The sequence below is a fragment of the Dama dama genome, chromosome 8 (genome assembly GCF_033118175.1).
Source record: "Dama dama isolate Ldn47 chromosome 8, ASM3311817v1, whole genome shotgun sequence".
NCBI lineage: Eukaryota > Metazoa > Chordata > Mammalia > Artiodactyla > Cervidae > Dama > Dama dama.
Genome location: NC_083688.1, coordinates 28790519 through 28803255, shown reverse-complemented (window position 1 = coordinate 28803255; position 12737 = coordinate 28790519). Strand labels below are relative to the sequence as shown.

At 55.3% G+C, this 12737-nt stretch overlaps 1 protein-coding gene across 5 annotated transcripts in view; it reads right to left on the bottom strand.

Annotated features, from left to right (window-relative positions):
* The window catches only part of TNS1 (tensin 1), a 207976-nt gene that overhangs the window by 136323 nt on the left and 58916 nt on the right, over positions 1–12737 (bottom strand). The window contains exon 1 of one of the 5 annotated variants that reach the window (XM_061148785.1): positions 6677–6885. The exons of the other annotated variants lie outside the window; for them this stretch is intronic. The gene's annotated coding sequence lies outside the window, so the exon portion shown is untranslated. Of the gene's footprint in view, positions 1–6676; positions 6886–12737 lie in introns of those variants that run through there. 5 annotated transcript variants of the gene reach the window in all.

Sequence of the window (12737 nt, the reverse complement as noted above, 5' to 3'; positions counted from 1 at the left end):
TCAGCTGTTGCCACACTGCCTTGGCCGCGAGTCCTGGGCACTGCCAGGGCCCAAGGAGCCAACCCCTAACCCACGCAGGCATCTAGCGCCCCCTAGTCACAGCCACCACTCCAGTCCATGTCCCCCCTGACTGGGGGCTGCTCCCCATGCTTCCTCCTTCCTGGCCTGGCGGCTCCTCTCTGCTCTACCAGCTCCGCTGTTTCTGGGAGTCTCAGCTGGTGATTAGGGCCCTAATCAGCAGGACTTCCTGCCAGCCACTGCCAGAGGTGGGGGCAGGGGTGGGGGGAGGGAAGCAAGGTCAATCCAAGGTGAAGTTCAAAGCCTGGGACCAGGGGAGGCTTCGGAAGGGACATGGACTCACAGACTCCTCCAGCACAGCATCTCTCCAGCCCTCTTTCCTACAGATGAGGACGCCGGGCCCAGCAGGGGAAGGGACTGCTCCCAAGCGCAGGAAGAGGCAGGTGCCTTGCTCTCCCACCACCCTCGGCCACAGGGACCCCAAGGCAGGAACCCTCCCTTACGTGTCCCTTGAAGCCCTCTGCCTGCCCCTGGGCAGTCCCACCCCAGCATCAAGCCTCATGCTGAACCCACAGGCTGCTCCCCGTAAAGGGTTGTCGGAGCCCAAGTAACTGCTCAGGTCTGATTGAAGTCAAAGGGCAAAGGTAAACCCCTCCTCTAGATGAGCAATGGCCTAGAAATGGGACAGAAATGAGCAGGGGCTAAGACAGGGAAGCAAGATAGGGCCAGGCTGAACTCAGGAACCCTCCCCAGCTGTCATCATCATCAGCCCAAGCCCATTCTTTCTTCAAAAAAAAATTGCTTAATGCTTTTTACAGCTGCAACTGGGCGGGCCAGGGGTCCGGAAACAGAGCTCACACCCCCCCCCGACCTGGAACAACCTCAGCCTCCCTGGGTGGGAATCAGGACTAGGTGGAGGGTATATGTGGCAGGTCTTGAGAGCTGACCCTGACTAATGAGGAACATCAGGGGTGCCAGAAAGCAGGTGACCCCAAGAGAGGCCTGAGATGGAGAAAGAGCACGACCAGGAGCCTGCAACTGCCATCACGGGGTCAGAGCTGCCAGCTTCAAGGCAGACAGGAAGGGCTGGGCATGGTTCTCCCCCACCTCCTACCAACAGGGGACGGAACTAAGGCTACAGCGAGAGGGATGCAGGTTAGACTTCGGAGAGACCTAGAGGGCATAAGATGCAGCAACTTGCAGCATTATTGGGGGAATCCTACTTTTAAAATATAGATGCTACCCCTGTGCGTGTAGCCCATGGTTAAGGGGAGCCTACCTGGAGACCAGGCCACATCCTTGCTGAGCCTGGGAGTCTCTGATTAGGTGACTCTCATCAACAAATGGGATGGGAGCCAAGAAGGGGAAACTGGGCTGGTTTATAATAACGCATCTTGTTTACAGTGATGGCAGCTTTCTCAGAGTCCTCCATAAACACAGCTCCCTGGGCAGAGAAAGCCTGGAGAGGCTCCCATATCTCCCACCTCCCCTCAGTCACACAGAGAGAGTTAGGCAGGGAAAGGAAATCTCTTCTCTAGGCTCTGAGGCTAGGACCCCTTGAGGGAAAACGATGCCACCATCTCCACTCTCTGAGCCCATAACCCTCCCTGTCTTAGGGCTGGAACAGCCACACAGGAGAGAAAAGAGCCAACCCAGAGTTGGGCACCTAGAATACCACCACCACTACCACCACCAATAATAATAATAATCACTAATATTTATTGAGCACTTATCATGTGCCAGGCACTGTTCAAAGTGTTTTCAAGAAACTAACTCATCTGATCCTCACAAACAAACCATGAAGCAGAAACTGTCATTAAAACTGGCAAGGGCATTATACTAAGTGAAATAAGTCAGACAGGGAAAGACAAATACTGTATGATGTCACTTATATGTGGAATCTAAAAAATGCAAAGACCTCATGAATAGAACAAAAAAAGAAGCAGGCTCACAGATACAGAGAAGAAACTAGTAGTTAACCAGTGTGTGTGTTTGGCGGGGGCAGGAGGCGGGCGGGAGGTGCTGGAGAATAAGTGCAGAGAAGTGGGAGTTATAAGCTATTGGGTGTAAGGTAAGCTACAAGGATATATTGTACAACACAGAAAATAGCCAATATTTTGTAATAACTGTACATGGAGTGTGACCTTTAAAATTATATTAAAGAATAAACTTAAGATGTTTTAAGCTGTCTAAAACTGTCCCCTGAGCCCATTAGTCCATTAGTTCATGTTAAGCAGCACTCTGCCAGGTAGAGCAAGCATCACTAGGGAGGCGAAAGGCACAGGCTTGCCCTCAAGGAGCTTGTAATCCAGCAAGAAGACAGGTGGGCACAGAGGAAGCCTGCAAGGGCTAGGAAACTGGGGGACCCCCATATTCTCTGCTGGAGAATGCCTAGGAAGTTCCCAGGGCACCTGACCTGGGACTGGGGCCCTTCCCCACAGTGGCAGACGGACAGGATTTGGCCCTTCTGTGCCTCACCAGCTCCCGGGGACTCCGCCCTCCTGGGCCAGTCCCTGTCTGCCTCCAGGAACACCCAGGCCCAAGCTACAGGCTTCCAGCCCTAAAAAGGCAGGGATTAGAGCGACCAGATGGACCCTGGAGGAGGCAGCGCCAGGGGCTGACTCGGGCAAGCTCCCACTCCACGGAGACCAACCACCCTCTCGGAGGGAAACCAAAGTGTGGAAGCGAAGGAAGATGGCCAAGGTCACCAACCTGGGTGACAGAGCTGGCCAGGGACCCAGCTGCACCTTCTGAAGGCCTCCACCAGCCGCCCAACCCGTCCCATGGGAAAGAGTTTCAGGCGACTGGAGATTAGGAAGGAGGTGAGGGCACGGGTGACCGTGCATAATGGAGGGACACCCAGCGGGGCGGCATGAACCGCAAGGCTGGCAGCCTTGCCACCCCCACTACCCTCGTTTCAGCTCACTGGTACCCACACCTCTGCAAGCCTAATAGCTTTGAAAGCTAAGACCAGGGCCATGGGTTGAGGGGGACAGTACACGGGAAGTCCCCCCAGTCTCCCCAAACCACTCTCTCCCTCCTGCAGCACCGCACTCATTTCTGATTTGCTTTTTTCTGAGTCTAGTAATTGGGAGGGCTTTCCTCTGCCCCGCTTCAGCACTATCCCTCAACTGGGCCTCAGTTTCCCTTTCTGGAGTGAAAGAGACTAGGGGCCCCAGAAATAAGCCAAGAAGCCAAAGCGGCTGCACCTGAAACCCTTTACCAGCCACCCCAGCTCCCAGCCTGAAATCTCCAGCCCCTCACCTCCTGCCCCTCCCATTGGTCCTTATCAGACCAGAGGAAGATGGGTCCTAATTAAGCAGCCTCATCAGGTCCCGAGGTGCTGAAGTCATACATTAGCAAGGATTTCATCCTCAGTCAAAGCCAGGACCCTCCTCCTTCACTCTCCCACTAAGGAGAAAGGGGCTTCCCAGGTGGCTCAGAGGTAAAGAATTCATCTGCCAATGCAGGAGACTCCAGTTCAATCCCTGGGTTGGGAAGATCCCCTGGAGAAGAAAATAGCAACCCACTCCAATATTTTTGCCTGGGAAATTCCATGAACAGAGAAGCCTGGCGGACTATAGTCCATGTGGTCACAAAAAGACAAGACTGAGCATTCATGCACGCACTAAGGAGAAAAGGACTCACGGGTCATCTAGAGAGGAAGGGCTGCAGAGAGAGGCAGGTTGGGACATCCAGTGTGGGTCCAGAGTCCAGCCCAGAAGCCCACCTTGACACTCCATCAGGGGACGCCCATGGTTCCCAGGGTTTGGTGCTCAGAAATCTTGAGCCCCACCCCCACCCCACCTCACCTCTCTGCTTTCAAGGACCTCCCTCCCCCTGCCACCCCCAACCTTGGAAAACAGGTCTAGAGAGGCTGGTGTTGGGGGAGAACGTGACCAGCTCCTCCCACACCCCAGAGAGGCCCTAGAACAACTCTCTTGGCTTGCACCTCCAGCTGTTAGTTACACAAACCACTTCTCGCTTCCCGGACAACCCCAAACCCGTATTATTTTACAAACTCAGAAACTGAGGCTCAGAGAAGTACAACCCCTGTGTTTTTCACAAGATCTTGGCTCCACTGCCCACCAGCTCCAGGCAGGCTGGGGAGGCCCCTTTTTCCAGTGGGGGACAAACTGGACAGGAGCTCAAGCTACCCACCCTAGCACACTTCTCTCCCCCTCCACTGTCCCCAGTTAGCATCTCAGGGCAGGGAGTGGGCTCTAACTGCAGAGGGGCAGGGGGCCCCTCCATTCCACATCATGTCCTCAGCCCACAGGTCCGCTCTAACCCTTGTGGGATTAAACAGCAGGGCAAGGCAAGGAGCAGAACAAGAGGAATAGGAAGAAACTCAGAATCTTTGCAGGAAGCAGCTGGGGCAACGTGGTGGGCTGATGAGCAATGGGTGTGAAGGCAGAGCATCAGGATCGCTGTTCCCCAAACACTGGCAGGGAGAAGGAGGACCCTGAGAGGTCCTGCCAGTGCCCACGCCCCAGGCCAGAGGCCACCGCCTTCCTGCTCCCTGACCCCAGTGTCAGAGAATTCCCTGACTCCAAGAATCCCAGGACCTCAGCATCCCCAGAGACCTTCAAGGTCATCCCTTCTAACCACATCCCAGCTCAGGAATCTGTTGTCCAGCCTCTGTCCGAACTCCTCCCTGGACGGGAAGCTCACTACCTTACAAGGCAGCCCTTTCTCCCACTGACCCGCTAGGCTTGTTAGGAAAGCCCTACATTAAACAGACTTAAGTTTCCTTCACCAAACAAAAATCCATTCTGTCCCTTTGCTTCCTACTCTTACTTCAGTAAAACAGGACACTGAGAGTTCCCAAACTCCAAAGCTTCAGCCGCAGTCCCTCGGCAATGAGAAGACGGTCACCAAACAGTAACCTCGTCTCTGAACTCCTCTGTTCCCCATATACCCCAGCCCCACTCCAGGCCCCTGTGTTCACAGTTCCGGACCCCACAGCTCCCCCGTGGGAGACTCTGAACTGGGGCTTTGAGGGAAGTGAAGTGTGAAGTCTGGGACGAGGGATTAGGAAGAAGGGCCAGGAGGGTTCAAGGCCAGGGGTCTGGAAGCAGAGGTTGGTTCCCAGGTTGCCTCCTCCGCCACCCAAGACTTCTCAGCTCCAGATCAAAGTCCTGGCTTCAGCCCTACTGGCCTGGCTGAGACCCTCCTAGGCTCTGGCCCACTGTCTCCACTCCCGGCCCTCTGCGAGACAGCAGCGTCAAGGCCAACCCTAGGCCGCAACCCCAGCGCTGATCCCACTGACAGCTCTCCCAGCCAGCTCCGCATCCAGAGCCAGGCCCAGGGCCTCCTTCCCCCAGCCCTAGGCCAGAGAGGTCGGGGCAGAGGATCCTTAAAATGTAGCAAGTTTTGAGGTCCTGGGGGTAAAGCCAAGGTGGGGGCGGCTGGAGTAGCCACCCGCTGGCAGGGGTGGAAGCAACTTAAGGCCAAGCCTGACCACAATGGTCCCCACCCCACCCAGGCAGCTTCAGGAAAGGGCCCAGCAGAGACTCAAGGGTGCTCCCTCCCCACCTCCTCGAACACCTGGCCTGATTGGGCCACACAGAAGGCACTCTGGGGCTCCCGGAAGAGAAATTCTTGTCCCGCAAAGGCTCTAGAGCCCTCATCTCCAGCCACCTCTCTTAGCCTCATGCCACGGCCATCTGTCCTGCTCTGGCCAAACCAGCTCCTCTCCGACCAGCACACATTCTGTCCCCTAACCCCATCCCACCCCTCTGGAGGGAGACTGGCTTGAGAACACAGCATGTCACCCCTCGGTCACCACCCTCCCGGTTCCCTCTTCTAAGAGAGCAGCCAACCTAAAAACATCTGGGCAGGCAGTCCCGGCCCTGGTCCTGAATGAGGGGTGGGGAACAGATCCTGAAGTTAGCTCTGTTTCGATGCTCGGGGCTTGGGAAGGGGTGGCACGCAGGGTCAGGGCCCAGAGAGAGCAGTGGGGATGGAGGGGGGTGCGGTTTGAAAGGCACCTGTGTGTGTCTGTTCATTAACCACCTGGATTAGCTATTTCTGCCCAGAGGGGTGAGAAAGGATTGGGAGCTGCTGGTTGGGGGAGGGCGGTAGGGGGCATTCATGCCAGGCTGTGCCCATGGGCAAAGGAGCAACGACCCGTGAGATGCAGGCCTGCCACCCCACCCCCACCCCCGCCCCGGGGAGATGAGATATGAGAGGAAGAAGAGCCCCAGGGGGCAAGAAGGTACCCAGTAACAGCTCCAGCCTCCGGCAGGGGAAGAAATGGAGAGAAAAAGCTGCCTGCGTCTGGGTCCTCTCCCTGCCGGAAAGCAGGCAGGGGAAGGGACCCTGGAGACTTGAATACCCTGACCTCCCGCCTGCCTCAGTCAGAGAGTCCTCCTCGCTAGTCCCTGCTGGCCTCGGTCTCAAGCAGCCACTGACACCAGCAACTTCTCCAGGAAACAAAACTCCTTCTGACTGGCAACCGCGCCCCAGACATCCCTGCCAGAAGCAGGCACTGACGGCGGCAGAGGACTGATAGGATGGCCAGGACGGGCCACTGAGCCGGAGGCATGTGACCAGGCAGGACCGACTTCCCGCTCCCCTAATTTACACCCAGATCGGTGGTCCTGAGAGCATCAGTGCTGGCAGCCCGCCGCACACATGCACACCCCACGCTCACCTTTCCGGCAGAGGAGTCACTGGGTGGGATGGGTGTCTGGGCTCACAGGACGGGGCGGTGGGCAGTGATGGGGCTGCAGCTGTGGCTGGCAAGAAGCTGGTTGCCGAGAGGAGGGCGTGAGTGAGCCTTGTGTCCAGGCGGGGAGCGGGCGCAGCGAGCAGAGCTGGTCCCAGGGCCACTGCTGGGAGCAACTGAGCGAGGGCTCTGCTCGCCCGGCTCCCTCCCCCAGCGGAGGCGGGCGGGCTACCGGCGCACCGCCTCCTCCTTCCCCCTTCCCGGAGCCGGCCAGCAGTCCGCCCGCCGCCTCCTTTAACCCCTGAAGCGCTCGGCCAGGACACTCGCGCCCAGCTCTCCGGCTCTGCAGGCTGGGAGTCAGGGCACGTATATACGTCTGGGGCAAGGGATGCCAAGAAGGGTGGCCTGCCCCCTCCTTCAGCCAGGCGCAGCAGGCTCCCTGGGGACCTGCCGGGAGGGGCAGAGGGCTTTCGGGGCAGAGGTGGGGAAAGGGGGCAAGATGCCAAGAAATCCAGAAACCCCACCCTCCACTCCCCCGTGGAAGAGACATAACGGCAGAGAAATGGCCCAAGAGCTACTGGGTGGAGAAGGATGGTTGATGAGACAGTAATAATAATAGCAACTCCCAACTTTTGTAAACCGCCCTGCTTTATACTGTTTCCAACTCATTTTGTGACTGGAGACCTAGAATCTCACTTCTGAACCTATTTTTGTTTTTTTTTTTTTCTTCTGTCAAATGTGGGATAACAACCCTGGCTTTTTTTCCTCTGGGCTGAGTTAGGACATTTGTGACTGTATATTCAAAAGTGATTTGCATTGAACTCTAGTTAGTGAAATGCATGCTTCAACTCTCTTTGAAAAATATTGAAAAAATAAGATGGATTGATGGAGGAAGAGACAGAAATGTGATAAAGCAAATATAACAAAGTGTCCATTACAGAATCAGTCAGTTTACCATGTTATCCTTTCAACTTTTCTATATGCAAAAGATTTCTTACATTAAAAATATTAGGGGAATGGGACTTCCCCAGTGGTCCAGAGGTTAAGACTCTAGGCTTCCACTGCAGGGGGCACGGGTTTGATCCCAGATTGGGGAACTAAGATCCCACATGCCCTGTGGCACAGCCAAAAAAAAAAAAAAAACAGGGGGGAAATGTGATTTGAAGCTTGGAGTACCACACAAATGACAAAAGAAACAGATAGGATTATCCCGAGGGGAAGGGAAAAGTCATTTGCCTCACACCTGTTTGTATGCCCAGCACTTAATGAATATTGTCTCTCACTTAAGTCTTTGAATCTCCCTTGTTATTTTAGCTGAAGAAAGTGACCTCTAAGCGATTAGCTGACTGGTCCAAGACCACACAGGATGGTGCAGAGTAGGAACTCTGATCCCATGGGCTGGCTCCAAAGCCAAGCGCCCCACCACTCAGCCCCTCCAGAGATTCAAAGGCCCTCCTCTCGGCCATCTGGGCCACCTTCCTGTGAGGTCCTGGGCCAGCAGGCCAGTGACCTGCACCTCGGAGCCTCCTCAGGTTCCCCAGCTATCCAGGGAGTATGCATCGGAAGGTCTTCGAGATCTTTTCCGGCTCAGACGCTCAGTAGTTTTTTGAATCCAGCCAAACCCTTCCCCAGGCTTCAATTTTCCAAAGAGTAAAGTGATAGGGGAGACCTGGGAGGAACAAACAGCCTTAGAAAGATTTGGTGCCATCTGGGGCCAGTGTCACAGAGATGGTCACCACACCTCTAATGTCCCCTTCACTGTCACCACCTGTGACAGAGAAGCCCAGGAGAATAGAGGCACCTTCTGCTAGGGGAGGGCAGAGACAGAGGAATCCTTGCATTTACCCCCTGTCTCCAGAGCAAGATGATCTCATCCCTTCCCAGATGGGATGAGTCTGGCCTCCCAGAGTCCCAAATTTCAGCATCTCAGTACCTACCAGCCTTGATGGCAGCCTCAATCTAAGCACATGGGTACTGACCAGAGATGGGAAAGTCCTGGCCCCACAGAACATGACTCTGAGACGTTCTAGACGTTCCAGACGTGTCTCTGGCTTAAGGCCTCCCAGGGTCCCTGCCCAGCCCTCACTGGCCCTGACTCTGGGGCAAAGCTGTCTCTGTATACCCTGGTCCTGCCTGACCCTCACACCCCCTGCAGACCAAGGGCCACTCAGGAGCTTGGGCCAGCCCTGGTCAGGGGAGGGAAGGGAAAGGGGTCCGTGTCAGCCATCAACGCTCTTCCAGAGGTGGATGGGGGAATCTGCTCTAAAAGAGGAACCCTCCCCTGGTCAGAGAAGTGTCATCCTCCCCCACCGCCTCCTTCCAACCCACATCCACTGTCATCCTGCTTGACATCAGATAGTGACTGGCGCCCCACCACCTACATACCCAGTCCCAGGTCTGCAGCAGGACATTAAGAACCTCTGCGATGCGGTCCTGCCCTTTGAACCTTACCATCACACCAATCAGAGCAGAGTTCAAAAGCCACATCCTCCATGGATCCTTCGCCAATCATTTGGCAGGTACTGACCACTCCTCTGAATACCTGACACTCTTGCTCCGATACTAACGCTGGGACAGACACTTGTTAGGTGCACTCCCATATCTCCCAATAGTTGAGCAAAGATTTATTTGTCCTTTTCCTTTTCCTTTCCAGCTGTGTCCAGTGCTTAGCACAATGTTGACACCTCCAAGCAAGATTACTAACATGGGTTGCCATTTCCTCCTCCAGGGGATCTTCCCCACCCAGGGATGGAACCTGAGTCTCTGTGTCTCTTGCATTGGCAGGTGGGTTCTTTTACCACTAGCGCCACTTGGGAGGCCCTTAGTAGATTTTCAATAAATGTGGAATAAATAATGGAAAAATGGAGAGATGGATGGGTGATGGATTAAAAATGGAATAAAAGGGCTCTTTTAAACACTTAATTCTGCACAAGGCTGTATCAAGATAAATGTATGCATTTTTTATCTTCAAAGTTATGACAGCAGACAGAAAACCTGACTATGCTAAGACATGGGAACCATCAGACTGATACATGGATGTGCCAGGAGCATCCCACCCTCCCCAGGTCTGCAGCAGATGCAGGGGGGCTCTGAGAAGCACCCTCCTCCAGTGGTGCTCGGAGCCCCACCATCATTCTCCCAACCCACCATCATTCCCTCTATCCCAGCCTTCCTGTTCCAGCACCTGGGTACAGAATCATGAATTCAGCAAGTCTCTAAAAACCACACAGAGAGGAAGTCAAGGAACTAGAGGTTTTCAAAGGAGAGCAGCCTTGCTGTGTATTTCCAAAAGCTGTCCCACAGCCAATCTCTCCCTGCCCCCCACCCCCCACCCCCCAACACACACACACAAGAGCCAGAACTGCTTTCCGAAGAAGCCTGCTCAGCCCTTCTCTCCCCACCCAGCTCCTCCTCCTCCGGGCTGGGGAAGACTCAGCACTCCCAGGGTTTCCCATCTCCCATTCCCCCCACCCCTCCCCGCTTCCTGAGCCAGCCCATGCCCCCTTTCCCTCCTCCCTCCTCCCGTCCCATCCCCAAGCGCAGTCCCGCACATCTGGTTCCAGTTGTGGTTGGTCCATTCAGGGGCAGGCCTGGGGGATTCTCATAAAACTGAATAATACCAGTGTTGGAGCCCAGTGCAGCTGGGGGAAGGGAGGGCAGGAGGCCGAAGGGAGTGGGAGGCAAAGAAGCAGCAGCAGGGAGGCAAGGAGACAAGAAGACCAAGAAAGGCGCAGGGCAGTGCCTGGCATCTAACCAGCGTTCAATGGGTGCTTGTTAATGGCAGATTAACGCTAGGGACACAGAGGGTAGAAAAGCCAGGAGGAGACAGGGGGACAAAGAGTAGGGACCCAGAGGGAGGAAGGAAAGGAGCTGGGCCGGGGGGTGGGGGGGCGCCCATGGAGCCACAGAGAGGCCATTGAGAAGAGAGGGAAAATGAACGGCTCATGTTGGGGCCAGGTGCTGAGTTAGACACTACCACGCAGAGCGGGGGGACGGGACAAAAATGGGGACAGAAGCACACACAGAGACAGAGAAGAAAGAGCCAAGAGAAGGTCAAGGCCCAAGATTCTCTCAGCCTCTCAGCCCCCTGGGAGGTGGTGGGGTGGGAGGGGGGGGGGTGTCGATCCAGAGCTGATCTCACTTGCTCCTTCATTTCACTTTCATTGCTATTTAAATGCCTACCCTGCACCAAACCTTTCCCTTGTGTTCATCCACACAGACCCCCATCAAAACCTGGGAAGTGACTGTGATTCTTATCCCACAATTAGAGATGGGCTCAGAGCAGTTAAATGATTCACCCAACATTACAGAGCAGCTGATGAAGGAGAAGGAATCTGGATCCAGGTCTTCCAGCTCAAGAAGGCTCAGTCCCCACATAGCACAACCAGGCATTCTGGGTCCCAGTGCTCCCCCTGGAGGGCACCATGTCACTGGAGCCCCCATTCTTGAGAGGCCAGATTCCCACAGCACTAAGGGGAAGCTGTTCTGACCTGGGCTAAGAGTTAAGAACAAACACCCAGCAGGGAGGGATTGGCTTCTAAAATCTTCCTAGAGTGGGGGCAGGTGAGTGGCCTGCAGGGGGAGTTGTTGGAGCCAACCCCTTCAGCACCCTTGGACCCCACTCTCCTCCTCCTTCTCCACCACAGAGAAGACAGGGCCACATGCCCAGACCTCAAAGGGAGAGACCCTGGGTCTCAGAACCCTGCCAGGTCCAACATACAGCTGGCTGGAAGCCAGACCCTGGGGGACCATCCTAGGCATGTCTGTCTGTGCATTTGGGTTGCAGCCTCCCGCTTCTGACCACACCACCCCACTGCAGCTGGGGATGAGTTGAGGCTGTCCTCCAGAATGCTTTCATCCCAGGGCCACCCCTGGGACCCCTGGCTAGGGCACCCTCCAAAGCTGACTCCAGGAGACAACCTGCCCTGTTGCCCCACAGAGCCCCTTCGCCCTCGTTTCCTTCCTGAACCGGGCTTTGCAGCTCAGGTCACTGGTTGTTTCCTTTCCTATTTGTCATCCTTAACACTCAGGCCAGACTGAAGCAGGAGAGGGGTGCCCCCTCCTCACCGCACTCCCCTATTTGCATCTCATTTGCATGCATTCCCAGCCCTGCCTCAGGCCCTCTGCCACACAGGCCCCCTAGGGACAGAGAAATGCTATGTGTTAGTCACTCAGTTGTGTCTGACTCTCTGTGACCTCAAGGACTGCAGCCCACCAAGCTCCTCTGTCCATGAAATTCTCCAGGCAAGAATACTGGAGTGGGTTGCCATGCCCTTCTCCAGGGGATCTTCCTGACCCAGGGATCAAACCCAGGTCTCCCGCATTGTAGGCAGACGCTTTACCATCTGAGCCACCAGGGGAAATGGATGAGGGAGAAGAAGCAACAGGCCTTCCACATTCTGGCTTCCTTCTCTCAGATTTGCACCACATTCTGAGGATGGAGGATCAGGAGGGCAGGGGAAGCCTGGGGAAAACATCTGCCAACAGTCGGTGCCCAGGACACCCGCTGGCAGTCCCTCCCTCCCTGGAGCCTGCCTCAGTTTCCAGCCAGGAGAGGCGCTGGGAGTCAGTCCCAGCCCTGCTCAGCCACCAATGGCTTGGGGACCAAAGGTCACGCCTAGTCCCTCTTGGCTTTCATCTCCTTGTCGGATAACCTCAGGTCCCTTGGAAGTTTCCAGGCAGATGTTGATCCCTGGCTGCCGGTGTCAGTTGACTGCACACAAATCGCTATCTCCCCTGAGAAGTGCGATTTTAAAGCATGAAGAACTCTGAGATTCAGATGCCTCCAGGCAGGATTCCTCTTAGCCTTCCCCCAGTGATGATTACTGGCTCAGCCTGAATCCTTTCAGAGACCCACATCCCTCCCCAACAGAGCCACATCCACAACCAGAACTCCATTATTATAAGGTTCCTGGACTGGACGGTGGGGGAATCCCCTAACCTGGATTATCTGGATCTCAGGAAGGTGTTGGCAGTATTCACGTTGAAATACTTAGAGAAAAGATAGAAAGTCAAGTGGATTCCTAGCCAGCAAGCCAAGGAGTGT